Raw genomic sequence first — 23893 nt, forward strand, 5'->3', positions numbered from 1 at the left:
AAGGACAGTCAGGATCAACATTGTCCCGGCGTGAGCTCAAAGACGAGGGATTTCAGACCGATGCTGCCTTGGCTTTGTTCCTGCTGGACTAGTAAGTGACTAATGCGAATGTTAGCTATCGGAAATGTGCGTGTTGGCAATAAATTGCCACCAGCGTGGTAGTTTCACACTACTTACTATTTACTGATCATTAAGTAAAATAATTAGTCAATCAAATGTAAATAATCAACAACATGATAATTTTGCTATTCAACTGGCAGGCCGGGGGCCAAATATATCATACCGGCCCCTAAATTCAGTCCAAAACTGGGGAGACAAACAATTTTGCAGCAATTTGTGCTCCTGTTGTATAGATCAACTTGGACAGATCCTTGCATTGACATTTTAAAGCAGCAATAAGTAACTTTTCAACCTTCATAAAATATTTTCATAACTTTTGGACTCCCCCTTTCCCCATTCGTTAAAAAGACTGAAGTCGTTGCGGACGCCTACGTGCCGCCAGAAAAGAAAAAGAAGAAGAAGAAGAACGTCTACGTGCAATTATGCTATCATGGCCAAAGCTCCAAAACAACCAAAGAAACGAAAAGTTTTGTCTGAGGAGGCAAAAAAAGAAAAACGGAGCTTACTCGGGTAAAAGGACAGTCAGGATCAACATTGTCCCGGCTTCCACTCGCTGGTGTGAACTCAAAGACGAGGAATTTCAGAACGATGCTGCCTTGGCTCTGTTCCTGCTGGACTAGTGTGTGACTTTTGATGCTCAAATCAAGATGATAATGCGAATGTTAGCTATCGGAAATGTGCGTATTAGCAATAAATTGCCACCAGCGTGATAGTTTCGCACTACTTACTATTTACTGATCATTAAATAAAGTAATTAGTCATTCAAATGTAAATAATCAACAACATGGGAATTTTGGCTATTTAACTGGCAGGCCGGGGGCCAAATACATCATACCAGCCCCTAAATTCAGTTCAAAACTCGGGAGACAAACAATTTTGCAGCAATTTGTGCTCCTGTTGCATAGATGAACTTGGACAGATCCTTGTATTGATATTTTAAAGCTCCAAAACAACCAAAGAAACGAAAAGTTTTGTCTGAGGAGGCAAAAAAAAGAAAAACGGAGCTTACTCGGGTAAAAGGACAGTCAGGATCAACATTGTCCCGGCTTCCACTCGCTGGCGTGAGCTCAACGACAAGGGATTTCACACCAATACTGCCTTAGCTCTGTTCCTGCTGGACTAGTGGGTGACTTTTGATGCTCAAATCAAGATGATAATGCGAATGTTAGCTATCGGAAATGTGCGTATTAGCAATAATTTGCCACCAGCGTGATAGTTTTGCACTATTTACTATTTACTGATCATTAAATAAAATAATTAGTGAATCAAACGTAAATAATCAACAACATGAGAATTTTGGCGATTTAACTGGCAGGCCGAGGGCCAAATACATCATACCGTCCCCTAAATTCAGCTCAAAACTGGGGAGACAAAGCAAATTTGCAGCAATTTGTGCTCCCGTTGTATAGATGAATTTGGACAGATCCTTGCATTGACATTTTAAAGCAGCAATAAGTAACTTTTCAACCTTCATAAAATATTTTCATAACTTTTGGACTCCGTTAAAAAGACTGAAGTCGTTGCGGACGCCTACGTGCCGCCAGAAAAGAAAAAGAAGAAGAAGAAGAACGCCTACGTGCAATTATGCTATCATGGCCGAAGCTCCAAAACAACCAAAGAAACGAAAAGTTTTATCTGAGGAGGCAAAAAAAGAAAAACGGAGCTTACTCGGGTAAAAGGGCAGTCAGGATCAACATTGTCCCGGCTTCCACTCGCTGGCATGAGCTCAAAGACGAGGGATTTCAGACTTTTGAACATGCCAGTTAAATAGCCAAAATTCTCATGTTGTTGATCATTTACGATTGATTGACTAATTGTTTTTATTTAATGATCATTCCGGCCCAAGCACAATCACGTGATCGATAGTCTGTTCGGAAGGGCTAAATGTGGGACGAACACGTGCGGTATCCAATGTCATCGCCGGCTTGAAAAAAGTGATGCAAGGTATCGAACCAGTTGAGACGCGGGGCGGTAAATGGATCCGCCGCCCTGCGGAAGGGAGGCAAGTCAAGCGCTATTTTAAAGCAAGTCCGCAGCATTGATCAGAGAGAAGACGGCAGAAAGCAGCGTGATACAAGCAGCCTATACAGGAAGCGGTGGACGTCCCCCTTCCCCCGGCCCGCCCCCCCCAGATCTCGATCTGGCGAAGGCCAGACAGGCAGGGCCCCATGCCGACCGGCCCGACCGGCTGTGAGGTAATCAATGAGTGCTCACAATAGAGCAGCCAGCATCCAGAGAGCTAACAGCTCCCTCAGGCCATGGGAGGGAGTTGGAGGAGGGAGAGCGGAGGCCGTCGACGCCGTGTTCCTTCTGCACAAAAGAGCACTCTTCCACGCAATATTAGGATGGGTAATTCCCCCCTCACGTGAAGTGGGACTCTTCATTTAGTGGGAATGAAGTGGTGAGGGTTTGTGGGCGATGACGGCTGCGATACGGCTATTTTTGCACGGCTTCTTCCTCCCCCTCATTGTTGTCCGGCTTCTTTTTTTCATTTTTTTTTTTTTTTTTTTCATTATGCAATGCAGTGTGTGACCTAGGCAAGAGCATGTGCCAGAGGGAGGAACGCTGAGTAAATGTGTGACCACTTCAACCTCTGTGTCATCCTCCACTGCCTGCCAGTTAAATCGCCAAAATTCCCATGTTGTTGATTATTTACATTTGATTCACTAATTATTTTATTTAATGATCAGTAAATAGTAAGTAGTGCAAAACTATCACGCTGGTGGCAATTTATTGCTAACACACACATTTCCGATAGCTAACATTCGCATTATCATCTTGATTTGAGCATCAAAAGTCACCCACTAGTCCAGCAGGAACAAAGCCAAGGCAGCATCGGTCTGAAATTCCTCGTCTTTGAGCTCACGCCAGCGATTGGAAGCCGGGACAATGTTGATCCTGACTGTCCTTTTATTCGAGTAAGCTCCGTTTTTCTCATTTTTGCCTCCTCAGACAAAACTTTTCGTTTCTTTGGTTGTTTTGGAGCTTTAAAATATTAATACAAGGATCTGTCCAAGTTGATCTATACAACAGGAGCACAAATTGCTGCAAAATTGTTTGTCTCCCCAGTTTTGAACTGAATTTAGGGGCCGGTATGATGTATTTGTCCCCCGGCCTGCCAGTTGAATAGCCAAAATTCTCATGTTGTTGATCATTTACGTTTGATTGACAAATTATTTTATTTAATGATCAGTAAATAGTAAGTAGTGTGAAACTATCACGCTGGTGGCAATTTATTGCTAAGGCGCACATTTCCGATAGCTAACATTAGCATTATCATCTTGATTTGAGCATCAAAAGTCACCCACTAGTCCAGCAGGAACAAAGCCAAGGCAGCATCGGTCTGAAATTCCTCGTCTTTGAGCTCACAACAGCGAGTGGAAGCCTGGACAATGTTGATCCTGACTGTCCTTTTATCCGAGTAAGCTCCGTTTTTCTCTTTTTTGCCTCCTCAGACAAAACTTTTCGTTTTCTTGGTTGTTTTGGAGCTTTAAAATGTCAATCCAAGGATCTGTCCAAGTTCATCTATACAACGGGAGCACAAATTGCTGCAAAATTTTTTGTCTCCCGAGTTTTGAACTGAATTTAAAGTTAAAGTTAAAGTACCAATGATTGTCACACACACACTGTAGGTGTGGCGAGATTATTCTCTGCATTTGACCCATCACCCTTGATCACCCCCTGGGAGGTGAGGGGAGCAGTGGGCAGCAGCGGTTGCCGCGCCCGGGAATCATTTTTGGTGATTTAACCCCCAATTCCAACCCTTGATGCTGAGTGCCAAGCAGGGAGGTAATGGGTCCCATTTTTATAGTCTTTGGTATGACTCGGCCGGGGTTTGAACTCACAACCTACCAATCTCAGGGCGGACACTCTAACCACTAGGCCATTAGGGGCCTTTTTTGCCAGTTAAATAGCCAAAATTCTCATGTTGTTGATTATTTACGTTTGATTGACTGATTATTTTATTTAATGATCAGTAAGTAGTAAGTAGTGTGAAACTACCACACTGGTGGCAATTTATTGCTAACGCACATTTCCGATATTAGCAATATCATCTTACTAGTCACTTACTAGTCCAGCAGGAACAAAGCCAAGGCAGCATCGGTCTGAAATTCCTCGTCTTTGAGCTCATTCCAGCGAGTGGAAGCCGGTACAATGTTGATCCTGACTGTCCTTTTATCCGAGTAAGGTCCGTTTTTCTCATTTTTGCCTCCTCAGACAAAACTTTTCGTTTCTTTGGTTGTTTTGGAGCTTTAAAATATCAATACAAGGATCTGTCCAAGTTGATCTATACAACAGGAGCACAAATTGCTGCAAAATTGTTTGTCTCCCGAGTTTTGAACTGAATTTAGGGGCCGGTATGATGTATTTGGCCCCCGGCCTGCCAGTTGAATAGCCAAAATTCTCATGTTGTTGATCATTTACGTTTGATTGACAAATTATTTTATTTAATGGTCAGTAAATAGTAAGTAGTGTGAAACTATCACGCTGGTGGCAATTTATTGCTAAGGCGCACATTTCCGATAGCTAACATTAGCATTAGTCACTTACTAGTCCAGCGGTAGAAAATGGATGGATAGATGGATAGTCCAGCAGGAACAAAGCCAAGGCAGCATCGGTCTGAAATCCCTCGTCTTTGAGCTCACGCCAGCGATTGGAAACCGGGACAATGTTGATCCTGACTGTCCTTTTATTCGAGTAAGGTCCGTTTTTCTCTTTTTTGCCTCCTCAGACAAAACTTTTCGTTTCTTTGGTTGTTTTGGAGCTTTAAAATATCAATGCAAGGATCTGTCCAAGTTCATCTATACAACAGGAGCACAAATTGCTGCAAAATTGTTTGTCTCCCGAGTTTTGAACTGAATTTAGGGGCCTTTTTTGCCAGTTAAAAAGCCAAAATTCTCATGTTGTTGATTATTTACGTTTGATTGACTAATTATTGTATTTAATGATCAGTAAGTAGTAAGTAGTGTGAAACTACCACACTGGTGGCAATTTATTGCTAACGCACATTTCCGATAGCTAATATTAGCAATATCATCTTACTAGTCACTTACTAGTCCAGCAGGAACAACCCCAAGGCAGCATCGGTCTGAAATTCCTCGTCTTTGAGCTCACAACAGCGAGTGGAAGCCGGGACAATGTTGATCCTGACTGTCCTTTTATCCGAGTAAGGTCCGTTTTTCTCATTTTTGCCTCCTCAGACAAAACTTTTCGTTTCTTTGGTTGTTTTGGAGCTTTAAAATATCAATGCAAGGATCTGTCCAAGTTCATCTATACAACAGGAGCACAAATTGCTGCAAAATTGTTTGTCTCCCGAGTTTTGAACTGAATTTAGGGGCCTTTTTTGCCAGTTAAATAGCCAAAATTCTCATGTTGTTGATTATTTACGTTTGATTGACTGATTATTTTATTGAATGATCAGTAAGTAGTAAGTAGTGTGAAACTACCACACTGGTGGCAATTTATTGCTAACGCACATTTCCGATAGCTAATATTAGCAATATCATCTTACTAGTCACTTACTAGTCCAGCAGGAACAAAGCCAAGGCAGCATCGGTCTGAAATTCCTCGTCTTTGAGCTCACGCCAGCGAGTGGAAGCCGGGACAATGTTGATCCTGACTGTCCTTTTATTCGAGTAAGCTCCGTTTTTCTCTTTTTTGCCTCCTCAGACAAAACTTTTCGTTTCTTTGGTTGTTTTGGAGCTTTAAAATATTAATACAAGGATCTGTCCAAGTTGATCTATACAACAGGAGCACAAATTGCTGCAAAATTGTTTGTCTCCCGAGTTTTGAACTGAATTTAGGGGCCGGTATGATGTATTTGTCCCCCGGTCTGCCAGTTGAATAGCCAAAATTCTCATGTTGTTGATCATTTACGTTTGATTGACAAATTATTTTATTTAATGATCAGTAAATAGTAAGTAGTGTGAAACTATCACGCTGGTGGCAATTTATTGCTAAGGCGCACATTTCCGATAGCTAACATTAGCATTATCATCTTGATTTGAGCATCAAAAGTCACCCACTAGTCCAGCAGGAACAAAGCCAAGGCAGCATCGGTCTGAAATTCCTCGTCTTTGAGCTCACGCCAGCGATTGGAAACCGGGACAATGTTGATCCTGACTGTCCTTTTAGCCGAGTAAGGTCCGTTTTTCTCATTTTTGCCTCCTCAGACAAAACTTTTCGTTTCTTTGGTTGTTTTGGAGCTTTAAAATATCAATGCAAGGATCTGTCCAAGTTCATCTATACAACAGGAGCACAAATTGCTGCAAAATTGTTTGTTTCCCCAGTTTTTAACTGAATTTAGGGGCCTTTTTTGCCAGTTAAATAGCCAAAATTCTCATGTTGTTGATTATTTACGTTTGATTGACTAATTATTTTATTTAATGATCAGTAAGTAGTAAGTAGTGTGAAACTACCACACTGGTGGCAATGTATTGCTAACGCACATTTCCGATGGCTAATATTAGCAATATCATCTTACTAGTCACTTACTAGTCCAGCAGGAACAACCCCAAGGCAGCATCGGTCTGAAATTCCTCGTCTTTGAGCTCACGCCAGCGAGTGGAAGCCGGGACAATGTTGATCCTGACTGTCCTTTTATCCGAGTAAGCTCCGTTTTTCTCTTTTTTGCCTCCTCAGACAAAACTTTTCGTTTCTTTGGTTGTTTTGGAGCTTTAAAATATCAATACAAGGATCTGTCCAAGTTGATCTATACAACAGGAGCACAAATTGCTGCAAAATTGTTTGTCTCCCGAGTTTTGAACTGAATTTAGGGGCCGGTATGATGTATTTGGCCCCCGGCCTGCCAGTTGAATAGCCAAAATTCTCATGTTGTTGATCATTTACGTTTGATTGACAAATTATTTTATTTAATGGTCAGTAAATAGTAAGTAGTGTGAAACTATCACGCTGGTGGCAATTTATTGCTAAGGCGCACATTTCCGATAGCTAACATTAGCATTAGTCACTTACTAGTCCAGCGGTAGAAAATGGATGGATAGATGGATAGTCCAGCAGGAACAAAGCCAAGGCAGCATCGGTCTGAAATCCCTCGTCTTTGAGCTCACGCCAGCGATTGGAAACCGGGACAATGTTGATCCTGACTGTCCTTTTATTCGAGTAAGGTCCGTTTTTCTCTTTTTTGCCTCCTCAGACAAAACTTTTCGTTTCTTTGGTTGTTTTGGAGCTTTAAAATATCAATGCAAGGATCTGTCCAAGTTCATCTATACAACAGGAGCACAAATTGCTGCAAAATTGTTTGTCTCCCGAGTTTTGAACTGAATTTAGGGGCCTTTTTTGCCAGTTAAAAAGCCAAAATTCTCATGTTGTTGATTATTTACGTTTGATTGACTAATTATTGTATTTAATGATCAGTAAGTAGTAAGTAGTGTGAAACTACCACACTGGTGGCAATTTATTGCTAACGCACATTTCCGATAGCTAATATTAGCAATATCATCTTACTAGTCACTTACTAGTCCAGCAGGAACAACCCCAAGGCAGCATCGGTCTGAAATTCCTCGTCTTTGAGCTCACAACAGCGAGTGGAAGCCGGGACAATGTTGATCCTGACTGTCCTTTTATCCGAGTAAGGTCCGTTTTTCTCATTTTTGCCTCCTCAGACAAAACTTTTCGTTTCTTTGGTTGTTTTGGAGCTTTAAAATATCAATGCAAGGATCTGTCCAAGTTCATCTATACAACAGGAGCACAAATTGCTGCAAAATTGTTTGTCTCCCGAGTTTTGAACTGAATTTAGGGGCCTTTTTTGCCAGTTAAATAGCCAAAATTCTCATGTTGTTGATTATTTACGTTTGATTGACTGATTATTTTATTGAATGATCAGTAAGTAGTAAGTAGTGTGAAACTACCACACTGGTGGCAATTTATTGCTAACGCACATTTCCGATAGCTAATATTAGCAATATCATCTTACTAGTCACTTACTAGTCCAGCAGGAACAACCCCAAGGCAGCATCGGTCTGAAATCCCTCGTCTTTGAGCTCACGCCAGCGAGTGGAACCTGGGACAATGTTGATCCTGACTGTCCTTTTATCCGAGTAAGCTCCGTTTTTCTCTTTTTTGCCTCCTCAGACAAAACTTTTCGTTTCTTTGGTTGTTTTGGAGCTTTAAAATATCAATGCAAGGATCTGTCCAAGTTGATCTATACAACAGGAGCACAAATTGCTGCAAAATTGTTTGTCTCCCGAGTTTTGAACTGAATTTAGGGGCCGGTATGATGTATTTGGCCCCCGGCCTGCCAGTTGAATAGCCAAAATTCTCATGTTGTTGATCATTTACGTTTGATTGACAAATTATTTTATTTAATGATCAGTAAATAGTAAGTAGTGTGAAACTATCACGCTGGTGGCAATTTATTGCTAAGGCGCACATTTCCGATAGCTAACATTAGCATTAATCACTTACTAGTCCAGCGGTAGATAATGGATGGATAGATGGATAGTCCAGCAGGAACAAAGCCAAGGCAGCATCGGTCTGAAATCCCTCGTCTTTGAGCTCACGCCAGCGAGTGGAACCTGGGACAATGTTGATCCTGACTGTCCTTTTATCCGAGTAAGGTCCGTTTTTCTCATTTTTGCCTCCTCAGACAAAACCTTTCGTTTCTTTGGTTGTTTTGGAGCTTTAAAATATCAATGCAAGGATCTGTCCAAGTTGATCTATACAACAGGAGCACAAATTGCTGCAAAATTGTTTGTCTCCCGAGTTTTGAACTGAATTTAGGGGCCTTTTTTGCCAGTTAAATAGCCAAAATTCTCATGTTGTTGATTATTTACGTTTGATTGACTAATTATTTTATTTAATGATCAGTAAGTAGTAAGTAGTGTGAAACTACCACACTGGTGGCAATTTATTGCTAACGCACATTTCCGATAGCTAATATTAGCAATATCATCTTACTAGTCACTTACTAGTCCAGCAGGAACAACCCCAAGGCAGCATCGGTCTGAAATTCCTCGTCTTTGAGCTCACGCCAGCGAGTGGAAACCGGGACAATGTTGATCCTGACTGTCCTTTTATCCGAGTAAGCTCCGTTTTTCTCTTTTTTGCCTCCTCAGACAAAACTTTTCGTTTCTTTGGTTGTTTTGGAGCTTTAAAATATCAATGCAAGGATCTGTCCAAGTTCATCTATACAACGGGAGCACAAATTGCTGCAAAATTGTTTGTCTCCCGAGTTTTTAACTGAATTTAGGGGCCTTTTTTGCCAGTTAAATAGCCAAAATTCTCATGTTGTTGATTATTTACGTTTGATTGACTAATTATTGTATTTAATGATCAGTAAGTAGTAAGTAGTGTGAAACTACCACACTGGTGGCAATTTATTGCTAACGCACATTTCCGATAGCTAATATTAGCAATATCATCTTACTAGTCACTTACTAGTCCAGCAGGAACAACCCCAAGGCAGCATCGGTCTGAAATTCCTCGTCTTTGAGCTCACGCCAGCGATTGGAAACCGGGACAATGTTGATCCTGACTGTCCTTTTATTCGAGTAAGGTCCGTTTTTCTCTTTTTTGCCTCCTCAGACAAAACTTTTCGTTTCTTTGGTTGTTTTGGAGCTTTAAAATATCAATGCAAGGATCTGTCCAAGTTCATCTATACAACGGGAGCACAAATTGCTGCAAAATTGTTTGTCTCCCGAGTTTTGAACTGAATTTAGGGGCCGGTATGATGTATTTGGCCCCCGGCCTGCCAGTTGAATAGCCAAAATTCTCATGTTGTTGATCATTTACGTTTGATTGACAAATTATTTTATTTAATGATCAGTAAATAGTAAGTAGTGTGAAACTATCACGCTGGTGGCAATTTATTGCTAAGGCGCACATTTCCGATAGCTAACATTAGCATTAGTCACTTAGTAGTCCAGCGGTAGAAAATGGATGGATAGATGGATAGTCCAGCAGGAACAAAGCCAAGGCAGCATCGGTCTGAAATTCCTCGTCTTTGAGCTCACGCCAGCGATTGGAAACCGGGACAATGTTGATCCTGACTGTCCTTTTATCCGAGTAAGGTCCGTTTTTCTCATTTTTGCCTCCTCACACAAAACTTTTCGTTTCTTTGGTTGTTTTGGAGCTTTAAAATATCAATGCAAGGATCTGTCCAAGTTCATCTATACAACAGGAGCACAAATTGCTGCAAAATTGTTTGTTTCCCCAGTTTTGAACTGAATTTAGGGGCCTTTTTTGCCAGTTAAATAGCCAAAATTCTCATGTTGTTGATTATTTACGTTTGATTGACTAATTATTTTATTTAATGATCAGTAAGTAGTAAGTAGTGTGAAACTACCACACTGGTGGCAATGTATTGCTAACGCACATTTCCGATGGCTAATATTAGCAATATCATCTTACTAGTCACTTACTAGTCCAGCAGGAACAACCCCAAGGCAGCATCGGTCTGAAATTCCTCGTCTTTGAGCTCACAACAGCGAGTGGAAGCCTGGACAATGTTGATCCTGACTGTCCTTTTATCCGAGTAAGCTCCGTTTTTCTCTTTTTTGCCTCCTCAGACAAAACTTTTCGTTTTCTTGGTTGTTTTGGAGCTTTAAAATGTCAATCCAAGGATCTGTCCAAGTTCATCTATACAACGGGAGCACAAATTGCTGCAAAATTTTTTGTCTCCCGAGTTTTGAACTGAATTTAAAGTTAAAGTTAAAGTTAAAGTACCAATGATTGTCACACACACACTCTAGGTGTGGCGAGATTATTCTCTGCATTTGACCCATCACCCTTGATCACCCCCTGGGAGGTGAGGGGAGCAGTGGGCAGCAGCGGTTGCCGCGCCCGGGAATCATTTTTGGTGATTTAACCCCCAATTCCAACCCTTGATGCTGAGTGCCAAGCAGGGAGGTAATGGGTCCCATTTTTATAGTCTTTGGTATGACTCGGCCGGGGTTTGAACTCACAACCAACCAATCTCAGGGCGGACACTCTAACCACTAGGCCATTAGGGGCCTTTTTTGCCAGTTAAATAGCCAAAATTCTCATGTTGTTGATTATTTACGTTTGATTGACTAATTATTTTATTTAATGATCAGTAAGTAGTAAGTAGTGTGAAACTACCACACTGGTGGCAATTTATTGCTAACGCACATTTCCGATATTAGCAATATCATCTTACTAGTCACTTACTAGTCCAGCAGGAACAACCCCAAGGCAGCATCGGTCTGAAATTCCTCGTCTTTGAGCTCACGCCAGCGAGTGGAAGCCGGGACAATGTTGATCCTGACTGTCCTTTTATCCGAGTAAGGTCCGTTTTTCTCATTTTTGCCTCCTCAGACAAAACTTTTCGTTTCTTTGGTTGTTTTGGAGCTTTAAAATATCAATGCAAGGATCTGTCCAAGTTCATCTATACAACAGGAGCACAAATTGCTGCAAAATTGTTTGTTTCCCCAGTTTTGAACTGAATTTAGGGGCCGGTATGATGTATTTGGTATGATGTATTAGGCAAGAGCATGTGCCAGAGGGAGGAACGCTGAGTAAATGTGTGACCACTTCAACCTCTGTGTCATCCTCCACTGCACAGCTGGCACGGAAGCCCCCCCCCTGGCGTACTTATCTGGGCGAGGTGGGTGAAATGCCTTCAAAAAGGTATTTTCTTCTGAGCTTGACACCTTTAGTCGTGGTCAAAAGTTTACATACACTTGTAAAGGACAATCTTTTCTACATTGCAAAAAGTGAAATCTAAGTAAGATTAAATATCTCAAATAAGGGTGATATTTGCTTATTTTCTGTCTGATAAGATCATTCTTCTCACTAAGCAGATTTTATGTTAGAGTGTTTTACTTGTTTTAAGGGGTTTTGGTCCTAAATGATCTCAGTAAGATATTACAGCTTGTTGCTGAGATTTGATGACTGTCGGAGGCAGATATTTACATATATCCGAATTTAAGTGTTACTTCTTTTATTTCATAGTCATATTTGAAAACAGGTTGTGTTCTTCCAATTGTGGTCTTTTGGTTGTCTGCAAAACTGTGTGCTTAACCTTGAATGAGGAATGTTAGAGAGAGAGATAATGGACATTTGTTTTGGCTAGAGACACAGGACTGCCAGGGACTTAAGGGGGGAGAGGGTGTTTCGGTGGGCAGACCATCTTGGCGGGCGATAGAATGTTCTATGCTGGACTGGTCTCAAATGTATATCTGCAAAGCTTTGAAAATATATTACAAAATACCTATTCTGTCTCTGGTGGTTTTTCAACTCAGCTTTAAGTGTCGTAAAGAGCTTGGGAGCGACTTGTGACTTGAATTCCCTGGGAGGGACAACTGGTCCAAAACGCAAGTTTTAAGGGGTTTTGGTCCTAAATGATCTCAGTAAGATATTACAGCTTGTTGCTGAGATGTTATGACCTATATTGAGTAAAACATGCTTGAAACTAGAATATCAACTGTTGCAAAGCTGTGTCATCAACACTCACAAGTATAAAACTACTTTTTTAAAGTAATAATTTCTTATTTCAAGCATGAAAAAAAATCATGATGCCGAGCGCAAATCGTTATGTCAAGATAATGGCACTAGCATTTACTTCATTTAAGAATATGTTTCAACATATTGAGCAAAAAAGTCTCTCTTTTTTGTTTCTACCCAGCCGAATTTTCTTGTTCTTTTGGCAGATAATTTTGCTAAGTTCAAATAAAATACCCCTCATTTTTGTATTTTCTGTTTTTGTTTTTGAACACTGACTTTTTGCAGTGCACTGCAAAAACTGAAGTATAAGTAAGATTAAATATCTCAAATAAGGGTGATATTTGCTTATTTTCTGTCTGATAAGATCATTCTTCTCACTAAGCAGATTTTATGTTAGAGTGTTTTACTTGTTTTAAGTGTTTTGGTCCTGAATGATCTCAGTAAGATATTACAGCTTGTTGCTGAGATTTGATGACCTATATTGAGTAAAACATGCTTGAAACTAGAATATCAACTGTTGTAAAGCTGTCTCATCAACACTCACAAGTATAAAACTATTTTTTTAAAGTAATAATTTCTTGTGATGATGTGTGGGGGGAGCAGGGTTGGGGTGGGGGCGGGGGCGGGGTTTGGTGGTAGCAGGGGTGTGTAATGTAGCCCGGAAGAGTCAGGGCTGCATGGGATTCTGGGTATTTGTTCTGTTGTGTTTATGTTGTGTTAAGGTGCAGATGTTCTCCCAAAATGTGTTTGTCATTCTTGTTTGGTTTTGGTTCAAAGTGTGGCGCATTATTAGTAAGAATGTTAAAGTTATTTTATATGGCCACCGTCAGTGTAACCTGTGTGGCTGTTGACCAACTCTGCCTTGCTGTCGCTTACGTGTACAAGTAGTAAATGCATACAACAAAAAACTGGGCTGACATTCTGTTAGTACACATTGTAGAGGATGCTGAATGCTGTGTCATCATGGCGCGCCCTTATTAATATTGTAAGGGTGAAAATCGAAGTATATCAATCCCGATAGTTTTATGCGAGAGGCTCTCCCGGGAAAATTGGGAGGGTAGGCAAGTGTGCAGCTGAGCCGCATCAGAGTGAGCAAAGAGCCGCATGCGGCTCCGGAGCCGCGGGTTGCCGACCCCTGGGCTAGGAGACCCCGAGAGTAACAAGCGGTTGCCTTGTTGAATTTCCATTAAGAACAATAAACGAGTTTTTAGTATAAGTTTGCTGGTTTCAAGAAATGTAATGCTGAGTGCATATCATTATGTCAAGATAATGGCACTAGCATTTACTTCATTTAAGAATATTTTTCAACATATTGAGCAAAAAGATGTAATTTTTTTTTCTACCAAGAAAAGTGCACTTGTTATTAGTGAGAATATACTTATTTTAAGGTGTTTTTGGGTTCATTGAGGTTAGCTAATTTTACATGTTTTGGAAAGTCTTGACAAGGCAAATTTTCTTGTTCTATTGGCAGATAATTTTGCTTAGTTCAAATAAAATAACCCTCATTTTTGTAATTTTTTTTTTCTTGTTTTTGAACACAGTTTTTGCAGTGTAACTTTTACTTTTTTGTGATAGAGTGATTGGAGCACATACTTGTTGGTCACAAAAAAACATTCATGAAGTTTGGTTCTTTTATGAATTTATTATGGGTCAAAAGTATACATACAGAAATGTTAATATTTGCTTACATGTCCCTTGGCAAGTTTCACTGCAATAAGGTGCTTTTGGTAGCCATCCACAAGTTTCTGGTTGAATTTTTGACCACTCCTCTTGACAGAATTGGTGCAGTTCAGCTAAATTTGTTGTTTTTCTGACATGGACTTGTTTCTTCAGCATTGTCCACACATTTAAGTCAGGACTTTGGGAAGGCCATTCTAAAACCTTAATTCTAGCCTTATTTAGCCATTCCTTTACCACTTTTGACATGTGTTTGGAGTCATTGTCCTGTTGGAACACCCAACTGCACCCAAAACCCAACCTCCGGGCTGAGGATTTTAGGTTGTCCTGAAGAATTTGGAGGTAATCCTCCTTTTTCATTGTCCCATTTACTCTCTGTAAAACACCAGTTCCATTGGCAGCAAAACAGGCCCAGAGCATAATACTACCACCACCATGCTTGACGGTAGGGATGGTGTTCCTGGGATTAAAGTCCTCACCATTTCTCCTCCAAACATATTGCCGCGGCCCGGTACCGGTCCGTGGATCGATTGGAACCGGGCCGCACAAGAAATATATATATATATTTTTTTTTTTTTTTTTTTTTTTTTTTTAATATTTTTAAAATTTTAAACTTTTTTAAACTTTTTTAAACTTTTTTTTAAACTTTTTTTTTTACTTTTTTTTAAAACTTTTTTTAACTTTTAAAAAAAATGTTTACCCTAACCCTAACCCTAATCCTAACCCTAACCCTAACCCTAACCCTAAAAAAAAATGTTAATTGTTAAAATTGTTTAAAAAAATTAAACATTTTTAAAATTGTTTTAAAAATGTATTTTATTTTTTTAATTACACGTACAAACAAGTCTTTGCGTTACTCCAGAAAAATCCTCATTTGAATCATTTGGAAAAGGGTTTCCACTGCCAGCAATCTGCGACAGTGCTCCTATTACTTCTGCAGCTAAACGGGACAAAACAGGCTGGCCGACAAGCCACCTAAGCCAGCGCCTATTTCTCAGGATGACATTAATATAATAGCGCCGGCGCCCAAAACAACTTTGTATTGATTGGCGTAGCCTTTTAACCAGTCGATGGCTGCACTCTCGCTGAAAAGGCTTTGGCACAGGCAAATGCTGGTCTGGTTTTTTTTTTGTGCTGATGTACGTTGGAGTCATTTGTCTTCATTCCACTTGTGTTTTGTTTTTTTGTTTTCCACATGAAGGTGCGGTACCTATGAAAGGAAACCGCTTAGATTGTTTTAGCTTACAAGTAATTATCTGGAGTGATCATAACCACGTCAAAGGTTGTTTTCTTTCCCTCCAAACAATGCCAAATATCTTTGCTGCCTTTATCCTAACCTGAGTGTGACTCACGCCCTCTTGTTCGTGGCGTTGCTTCTTAACCCACAGGACTCTGTGACTCACCCGCAAACCATCTGCTGATCCTGGAATGAGTTCATCGAGTAAAAAGTCTGTACTTACGACTTTGCGGGGACGTGTTGCTTGACTCTCGCTGCTGAGAGATTGTTCTGAATGGAAATGTTTTCTGCAAAAAAAAAAAAAGTGACATTTTCGTGGGTGAAATGCAGGTTGATCACAGTTGATTTGTGAAAAAAAAAAAGTCAATTTCAAGTGTATAACCGCCACTTCAAATCAGATTAGCCCTAAATGTTGTGTTGTTTGGAAAAACTAATCTCAGTATAAAAGGGGACTATTTTGATACTTTTCTGAATAAAGGGGACCACAAAAAATGGCATTATTGGTTTTATTTTAACAAAAAAAATCTTAGGGTACAGTAAACATATGTTTCTTATTGCAAGTTTGTCCTTAAATAAAATAGTGAATGTGGAGGGGGGGCGTGGTCTGCAGGGCTGCCGCTGAGCGGGGTGTGTAAGGACCGGCCTCGAAGCCAGCGGCAGGTGAGTGGATTGCCCAGCTGGGGCTGGTGATCTAATCACCTGTCGCCCTTATCACCAAAATGATTCCCGGGCGCGGCCACCGCTGCTGCCCACTGCTCCCCTCACCTCCCAGGGGGTGATCAAGGGTGATGGGTCAAATGCAGAGAATAATCTCGCCACACCTAGTGTGTGTGTGACAATCATTGGTACTTTAACTTTAACTTTAACTTTAACTTTATTAGCAGCAGCCGGACCGAGACACGTCATGCCCATTAAAAAAAAAAAGGGGGAACCGGTACATTTCTGCAAAAAAACGTGACATTTTCGGGGTGAAATGCAGGTTTATCACGGTTTATTTGTAGCTACTGGTGCAAAAAAAAAAAAAAAAGTAAAAAATAGAGTCAATTTCAAGTGTTTAAATCAAATTAGCCCTAAATGTTGTGTTGTTTGGAAAAACTAATCTCAGTATAAAAGGAGACTGTACTCTGGCAAATAACAAAACACTGTTCCGTAGTACAGTACAGAATGTATTACAGTTAGTGTTGTCCCAATATTTTGAGACCGGTACCAAAATTATTTCGATACTTTTCGGTACTTTTCTACATAAAGGGTACCGTAAAAAATGGCATTATTGGCTTTATTATAACAAAAAAAATCTTAGGGTACAGTAAACATATGTTTCTTATTGCAAGTTTGTCCTTAAATAAAATAGTGGATGTGGAGGGGGGGCGTGGTCTGCGGGGTTGCCGCTGAGCGGGGTGTGTAAGGACCGGCCTCGAAGCCAGCGGCAGGTGAGTGGATTGCCCAGTGATCTAATCACCTGTCGCCCTTATTAGCAGCAGCCGGGCCGAGACACGTGGTGGGAGTTGGAGCGATAGAGAGACACGCAGAGAAAAAGACTAAAAAACAAAGAGACAACAGTCTATCATTGTAATGTTGGACTATTGCAGTGGTTAACTTCTTTTTACACTTGTGTGACAGAAGAAAAAAAAAGAAAAGAAATACGAGAGGAGCGACTGTGACATGGCTTTTAGTATGCACTTATGTCTGTAAAGTCAATGTTTATATAAAGTGTTGTTTTATTGTTTTAAAGCATCAGTGTGACTTATTTTCTAAACTGAAATGTTCTATTCGTCATTCAGATTAAGAGTAAAGAGTATTTACTTATTGCTTAACTTCTTTTTACGCTGGTGTGACTGTTCAAAATGTGGAAAAAATTAAAAGAGTGTGCAGCAAATATGACCTAACTTTTTTTCTATTAGTCATTAAAGAATAGTCTAAGAGAGTTTTTTTTTTACTATTTTAATGTTTAACTATTGCAGTGGTTAACTTCTTTTTACACTTGTGTGGCAGTTTTAAAAAAAAAAATACAAAAGAAGCGACTGTGACATGGCTTTTATTATGCACTCATGTCTGTAAAGTCAATGTTTATAAAGTGTTGTTTTATTGTTTTAAAGCATCAGTATGACTTATATTTTAAACTGAAACATTCTGTTCGTCATTAAGATTAAGAGTAAAGAGTATTTACTTATTGCTTAACTTCTTTGTACACTTGTGTGACTGTTCAAAATGTGGCAAAAATGAAAAGAGTGTGCAGCAAATATGACCTAACTTTTTTTCTATTAGTCATTAAAGAATATTCTAAGAGGGTTTTTATCATTTTAATGTATGACTATTGCAGTGGTTAACTTCTTTTTACACTTGTGTGACAGTTAAAATAAAAAATAAAAAATGAAATACGAGAGGAGCAACTGTGATATGGCTTTTATGATGCACTTATGTCTGTGTGGAGGTTTCTTTCCTCCGGGTTCCTCGGACCACCAATCACCGACATGACAGCTCCTTTTCAGGTTTTAGAATAAAGTTTCTTAGGTGCTTTTCAGCAATTGTCCTTTTCTGTCTCCTGCTCGCTCTCGCTCTCGCTCCCACTCCAACTCCAACTCCTCTCTCCTCTCCGGCTGCTGCCTTTTAACAGATCGACAGGTGATTAGATAAGCAGGCCCAGGTGGGCCACCTACGCACCTGTCGCTGATCTTCGCTGCAGGTCCGCAGGCCACGCCCCCCTCCACAGTCTGTAAAGACAATATTTATAAAGTGTTGTTTTATTGTTTTAAAGCATCAGTGTGACTTATTTTTTAAACTGAAATGTTCTATTTGTCATTAAGATTAAGAGTGAAGAGTATTTACTCATTGCTTAACTTCTTTGTGCACTTAAAACATGGCTCGTGTTGATGTCTGTTGACAATTAGTCCATTAAATGCATTTAGTTTTAAATCAAGATCTGGCCGGCGCTCTAAAACAAACCGTGGATGTTTTCGCCGCACTTTAAACGTCAATCTTCACAAACAATTTGTGAGGATTTCTTTTTTTTTTTTTTAAAGTCCCTTTTAATCACTGAAACAGCTTCAGTAGTGGTGTGATTTTGCAAGCAGATGTTGGCTGAGAGCCATCGCTCCGGCATTCACATTAAAGCCTGGCACATAAATATGAGAAATATGTACACCCACACATATATACAGTATATATAAATGTGTTATGGGCACACACACACACACACACACAAACACACACGCACACACACGTTCATTGCTTGTGTATTTTGGGTTCCATTAGTCCCTTTAATGAACATCATACTCCATAAATATGCACATTGTGTGATGCTGTCGTGCTAAACTTACAATATATATATCCTCCTCAAAACCAGTATTCCCTGTAGTGGTGGACCGCTACTTTTCAGAGGCGGTATAGTACGGAAAATTATTCATTAGTATCGCTGTACTATACTAATACCGGTATAGCGTACAACCCAGTGACGTGCAGTCATGGAAAGAAAAAAAATGTAAAAAGAAAAAAAATTAATTAAATTGTTATATGCATCCAGTGATTATACTATAAAGTTGTTTTCCATTTAACTTCACCAGTTTTAGATTATTTTTATTCAAAATCGCTGAATTTTCACATTTGCCGTTGAAATACTGAGAAGAGACGGTGCGGTGAACAGCAGCCAGTTGAGGCACGTCACTCAATTGTGCCTCAACATGGATTGCGCAATGACTCGGCTAACTGTTTGGCCTGCTGTGCAGTGAGACCGTATTGCTATATGAATTATATTATACATTTCCATAGTTTAGTTAGCTGAGGTATATAATGTAAAGTGTAATTTGTCAACAACTGTATGTGTGTAACGTATTTCTTGTGCTGAGCGATCATAAAACGGCTGCAAAAGACGCACTGGCTGAGGCTCGCAGTAACCCCGCCTCCTGCACCCCCGCCGTAGAATTGTTATATCAACTAAAGCCCACACTTAAACTTTCCACGTGCAAGATTGAATCTATTTAAAAAAGTTATTTCATAAGAAGCCAAAAAGTGCAAAAACAATAATGTTCGTGTTGGAGGAGTTGTGAATGACTGCAGGGCCACAACATTAGTTGTGAATTAGGTACACCTGCAGTCTGCAGGTGTACCTAATTCACAACTCCTCCAACATGAACATTATTGTTTTTGCACTTTTTGGCTTCTTATTAAATAACTTTTGTAACCTATTTTCATGGGCTTTCCTCTTTGTGATGTTAAGTTCATGTTATGCTCTGTTATACAGTATATGCCTTGAGCTCTTATTTTGAAGGCGCTAAGAGCGGAAGTGATGACACGGAGTGGAGCGGAGGTTTTTGAAAGAAGGTAAATAAAGTGGTCCTCGTGTAAACTGGAGCCTCCGTGTTTGTTATTTTGTAGTTTCATACAGTATAGGCGACATTTATAAACCCTCGGTTACACTTTTTTAAATACTTCGATAGAATTATTCTGACAGTGATTAATCGCGCTCCGAAGAGCTTCTCAACAGCCTCTCCAATCCCTCCACAGGAGGTATTGAATCTCCTCCAGAAAAAAAAAAATAACGTCCTTGTCTGCAAGTGATCGGTGCTTCGGCCCCGAGACTTTTAAGGCGGCTCGAGTTACCGCGGGGGCCTCCGACGGGAGCAGACTGGTCGGGTCTGAGAGGAATACCTTGCCAGAGATGACATCACCGAAAGAACGACTACCACCACTACCTCAACGACGCTCTCAAGCCCGACCCACTTTGTTGCCGGAACCTTCTGTGACCAGGCAGCCCTCAAGAAGACTCCATTGTGCGCCGGCTTAAATTAGCCGCCGTCACCCGGCGAGGGTGGCCTCCCCCCCGGGGCGCTCTGAAAGGGATTTTTGCCTGTAAAGATCCGACTCCATCACAGCGAGATAATGCGCCGCTGAGAGTCTAACTTGTAATCGTGCGCTTCTAAATGATCGAGAATAGCATCAGAGTGAGGTTTTTGTTACCAAAAGATGTGATATTTGGCAGAAAAGTTAGGACAGCACCACCTGCTGGATGCCACATGGAAAAGAAGGGCATGGAAATCTCATTAGATGGCGCTCGGTCAGGGGTCAGCAACCCGCGGCTCTAGGGCCACATGCGGCTCTTTCGCGCCGCTCTGGTGGCTCCATGGAGCTTTTTGAAAAATGAGGAAAAAAATGGGGTGAAAAATATGTTTTGTGTTGTACTTGTAACTTGTCCCTCATAATTATGACAAAATAATAGAATGATAAATGACACAATATGTTACTGCATATGTCAGCAGACTAAATTAGGAGCCTTTGTTTGCTTACTTACTACTAAAAGACAAGTTGTCTTGTATGTTCACTATTTTATTTAAGGACAAGCTGTTTGTTTACATGATTTTTTTTATTTATCTTTGCTATTTGGGCTTATTGGACCATAATTAGAATAAAAACTAAGAATCATCTTTTGATATGATGTACTTCATGTTTAGTGACATGCTAATTCTTATTTTTACACTTTTTCCCCCCAAATTTCATTGTATGTTGTACTCTCCTGACACCACCAGATGGCAGTATAAGTGTCCACATAAGTGGCCATAAGACCCCAATTCAGTAGTGTACACAATTTTGGAAATAAGAGCTAAAAGGTGCTGTCCACGCATGTGGCCACCAAGGCCTTTAGAGGTTTTAATGTACCGTAAAAAATGTTGTTAAAATAAAGTCAATAATGACATTTTTTGTGGTCCCCTCTATTTAGAAAAAAGCATCGAAAAGTACCGAAAAGTATCTAAATAAATGTTGTTACCGGTACCAAAATATTGGTATCAGGACAACACTAACCGGTACTGGTACTAAAATGTATTTCGGTACTTTTCTAAATGAGTGGGACCACAAAAAATGGCATTATTGGCTTTATTTTAACAAAAAAATATCACAGTACATTAAACATATGTTTATTATTGCAAGTTTGTCCTTAAATAAAATAGTGAACATACTAGACAACTTGTCTTTTATTAGTAAGTAAACAAACAAAGGCTCCTAATTTAGTCTGCTGACATATGCAGTAACATATTGTGTCATTTGTCATTCTATTATTTTGTCAACATTATGAGGGACAAGCTGTAAAAATGTATTTTTAATCTACGTGTTCATTTACTGTTAATAGCTGCTTATTTTCTGTTTCAACATGTTTATGGAAGACTTGCTCTTCCGGGTTCTTCAGACCACAAATCACGGACATGACAGCTTCGTTCATAGTTCTGAAAATGATTTGTTTTTCAATCTGCGTCTCTTTTTGTGTTTTTCAGCCATCGTCTCGCTCTCTAACTTCCTTCTCCTCTCCGGCTGCTGCCTTTTAACCGAGCGACAGGTGATTAGATAATCAGACCCAGGTGGGCCATCTACGCACCTGTCGCTTATCTCGAAGCCGGTCCGCAGGCCACGCCCCCCCATAATGTTCTATCTACACTTCTGTTAAAATGTAATAATCACTTATTCTTCTGTTTGATACTTTACATTAGTTTTGGACGATACCACAAATGTAGGTATCAATCCGATACCAAGTAGTTACAGGATCATACATTGTTAACATTCAAAGTCCTCATGTGTCCAGGGACGTATTTACTGAGTTTAACATAATATGAATTTTAAAAAAAGGAAAAAATATCGATGTAATCATAGTAGACTAGATACGCTTTTGTACTTGGTATCATTACAGTGGATGACAGGTGTAGATCCACCCATGGCGTTTGTTTACATTCAGGGGTGCTATCTTTTGTTAGCGGTGATGCCAGTGAGCTATTGTATCCTCCTACGGTGTGTAGTGAAGCATGTTTAGCTATTCCTCGTCCTGCAGTGATAATGATACTTGTAAGAAACTTACTTCATTTGTCGCCATGGAGGCGAGGATTAGTCATTTAGAAGTTTCTAAATCGTTATCGTTTAGTTTTAAAGCCAAAATGCGTCCGTTCTCCCTTTTCTGTCTACACACTGTGTCTGCTTGTAAGTACTCTGTAATTGTGCGCTGCCGAACATGCTCCTCTGCTCGCAAAACCAGCAATGTTACAACGGTAAAAAAAAAAAGGTGGAACCGGTAATTTTCTGCAAAAAACGAGACATTTTCGGAGTGAAATGCAGGTTGATCACAGTTGATTTGTAGCTGCTAGAGCAAAAAAAAAAAAAAAAAAGAAAAAAAAAAAAAAGAGTCAATTTCAAGTGTATAACCGCCACTTTAAATCAGATTAGCCCTAAATGTTGTGTTGTTTGGAAAAACTAATCTCAGTATAAAAGGAGACTGTACTCTGGCAAATAACTAAACAGTGTTCCGTAGAACAGTACAGAATGTATTACAGTTAGTGTTGTCCCAATATTTTCTTTTTATATTATTTCAATACTTTTCTGTGCTTTTTTAAATAAAGGGGACTGCAAAAAATGGCATTATTAGCTTTATTTTAACAAAAAAAAATCTTATAGAGTACAGTAAACATATGTTTCTTATTGCAAGTTTGTCCTTAGATAAAATAGTGAATGTGGAGGGGGCGCGTGGTCTGCGGGCCTGCCGCGGAGCGGGGTGTGTAAGGCATACTTGCCAACCTTGAGACCTCCAATTTCGGGAGGTGGGGGGGGGCGTGGTCGGGGCATGGTTGGGGGCGTGGTTAAGAGGGGAGGAGTATATTGACAGCTAGAATTCACCAAGTCAAGTATTTCATATATATATATATATATATATATATATACATGCTGAAAATATGCAAACAAAACTGTGTTTGGATAATTGATACTTCAAACTTGCATAAATAAATATTAAGGAATATAACATAACTTGGCTTCTGAGAGCTTAAAAATGTAATGAATAAAATGCTAAAGTTGTTGATAAACAAGCAATTATTTTAATAATTAAATATGGTCATTTTAAATGAATTATTATGATAATTAAAATTTTATTATTTCAAATATGTTTATTTTAATGTATAATTCTATGGCTGGATGTAATAAGGAGTCATAAAAAATAAAAAATAAAAATACAATTCATTTTGATGTTTTTAGCAAAATATAGTAAAAATGTATTAATTTTTTTTAATTTTTTTTAATTAATAAATATATTTATTTTTAGGTAAGATAAACATAATAATACAATTTATCTCTAGTCTGGATGATTTAGTTCTTGTCACCCTGTTGTCCTCCCGTCGTGAAAAAAGGCTGTCCTCACTCAGGTCCGCATGGAGCTGGAGGGGGCGTGGCCTCCAGCTCCGGCTGAAAATCGGGAGATATTCGGGAGAATATTTGTCCCGGGAGGTTTCCGGGAGAGGCGCTGAATTTCGGGAGTCTCCCGGAAAATTCGGGAGGGTTGGCAAGTATGGTGTAAGGACCGGCCTCGAAGCCAGCGGCAGGTGAGTGGATTGCCCAGCTGGGGCTGGTTATCTAATCACCTGTCGCCCTTATTAGCAGCAGCCGGTCCGAGACACGTGGTTGGAGTTGGAG

At 39.9% G+C, this 23893-nt stretch overlaps 1 protein-coding gene across 1 annotated transcript in view; it reads right to left on the reverse strand.

Moving 5' to 3' along the window:
• zmiz1a (zinc finger, MIZ-type containing 1a) overlaps nt 1-23893 on the reverse strand; it is a 564484-nt gene that overhangs the window by 468645 nt on the left and 71946 nt on the right. Inside the window, exon 2 of the mRNA XM_061937708.1 lies at nt 15684-15747. The gene's annotated coding sequence lies outside the window, so the exon portion shown is untranslated. The remainder of the gene's footprint in view (nt 1-15683; nt 15748-23893) is intronic.

This window comes from Nerophis lumbriciformis, linkage group LG02, assembly GCF_033978685.3.
Source record: "Nerophis lumbriciformis linkage group LG02, RoL_Nlum_v2.1, whole genome shotgun sequence".
NCBI classification, from domain to species: domain Eukaryota; kingdom Metazoa; phylum Chordata; class Actinopteri; order Syngnathiformes; family Syngnathidae; genus Nerophis; species Nerophis lumbriciformis.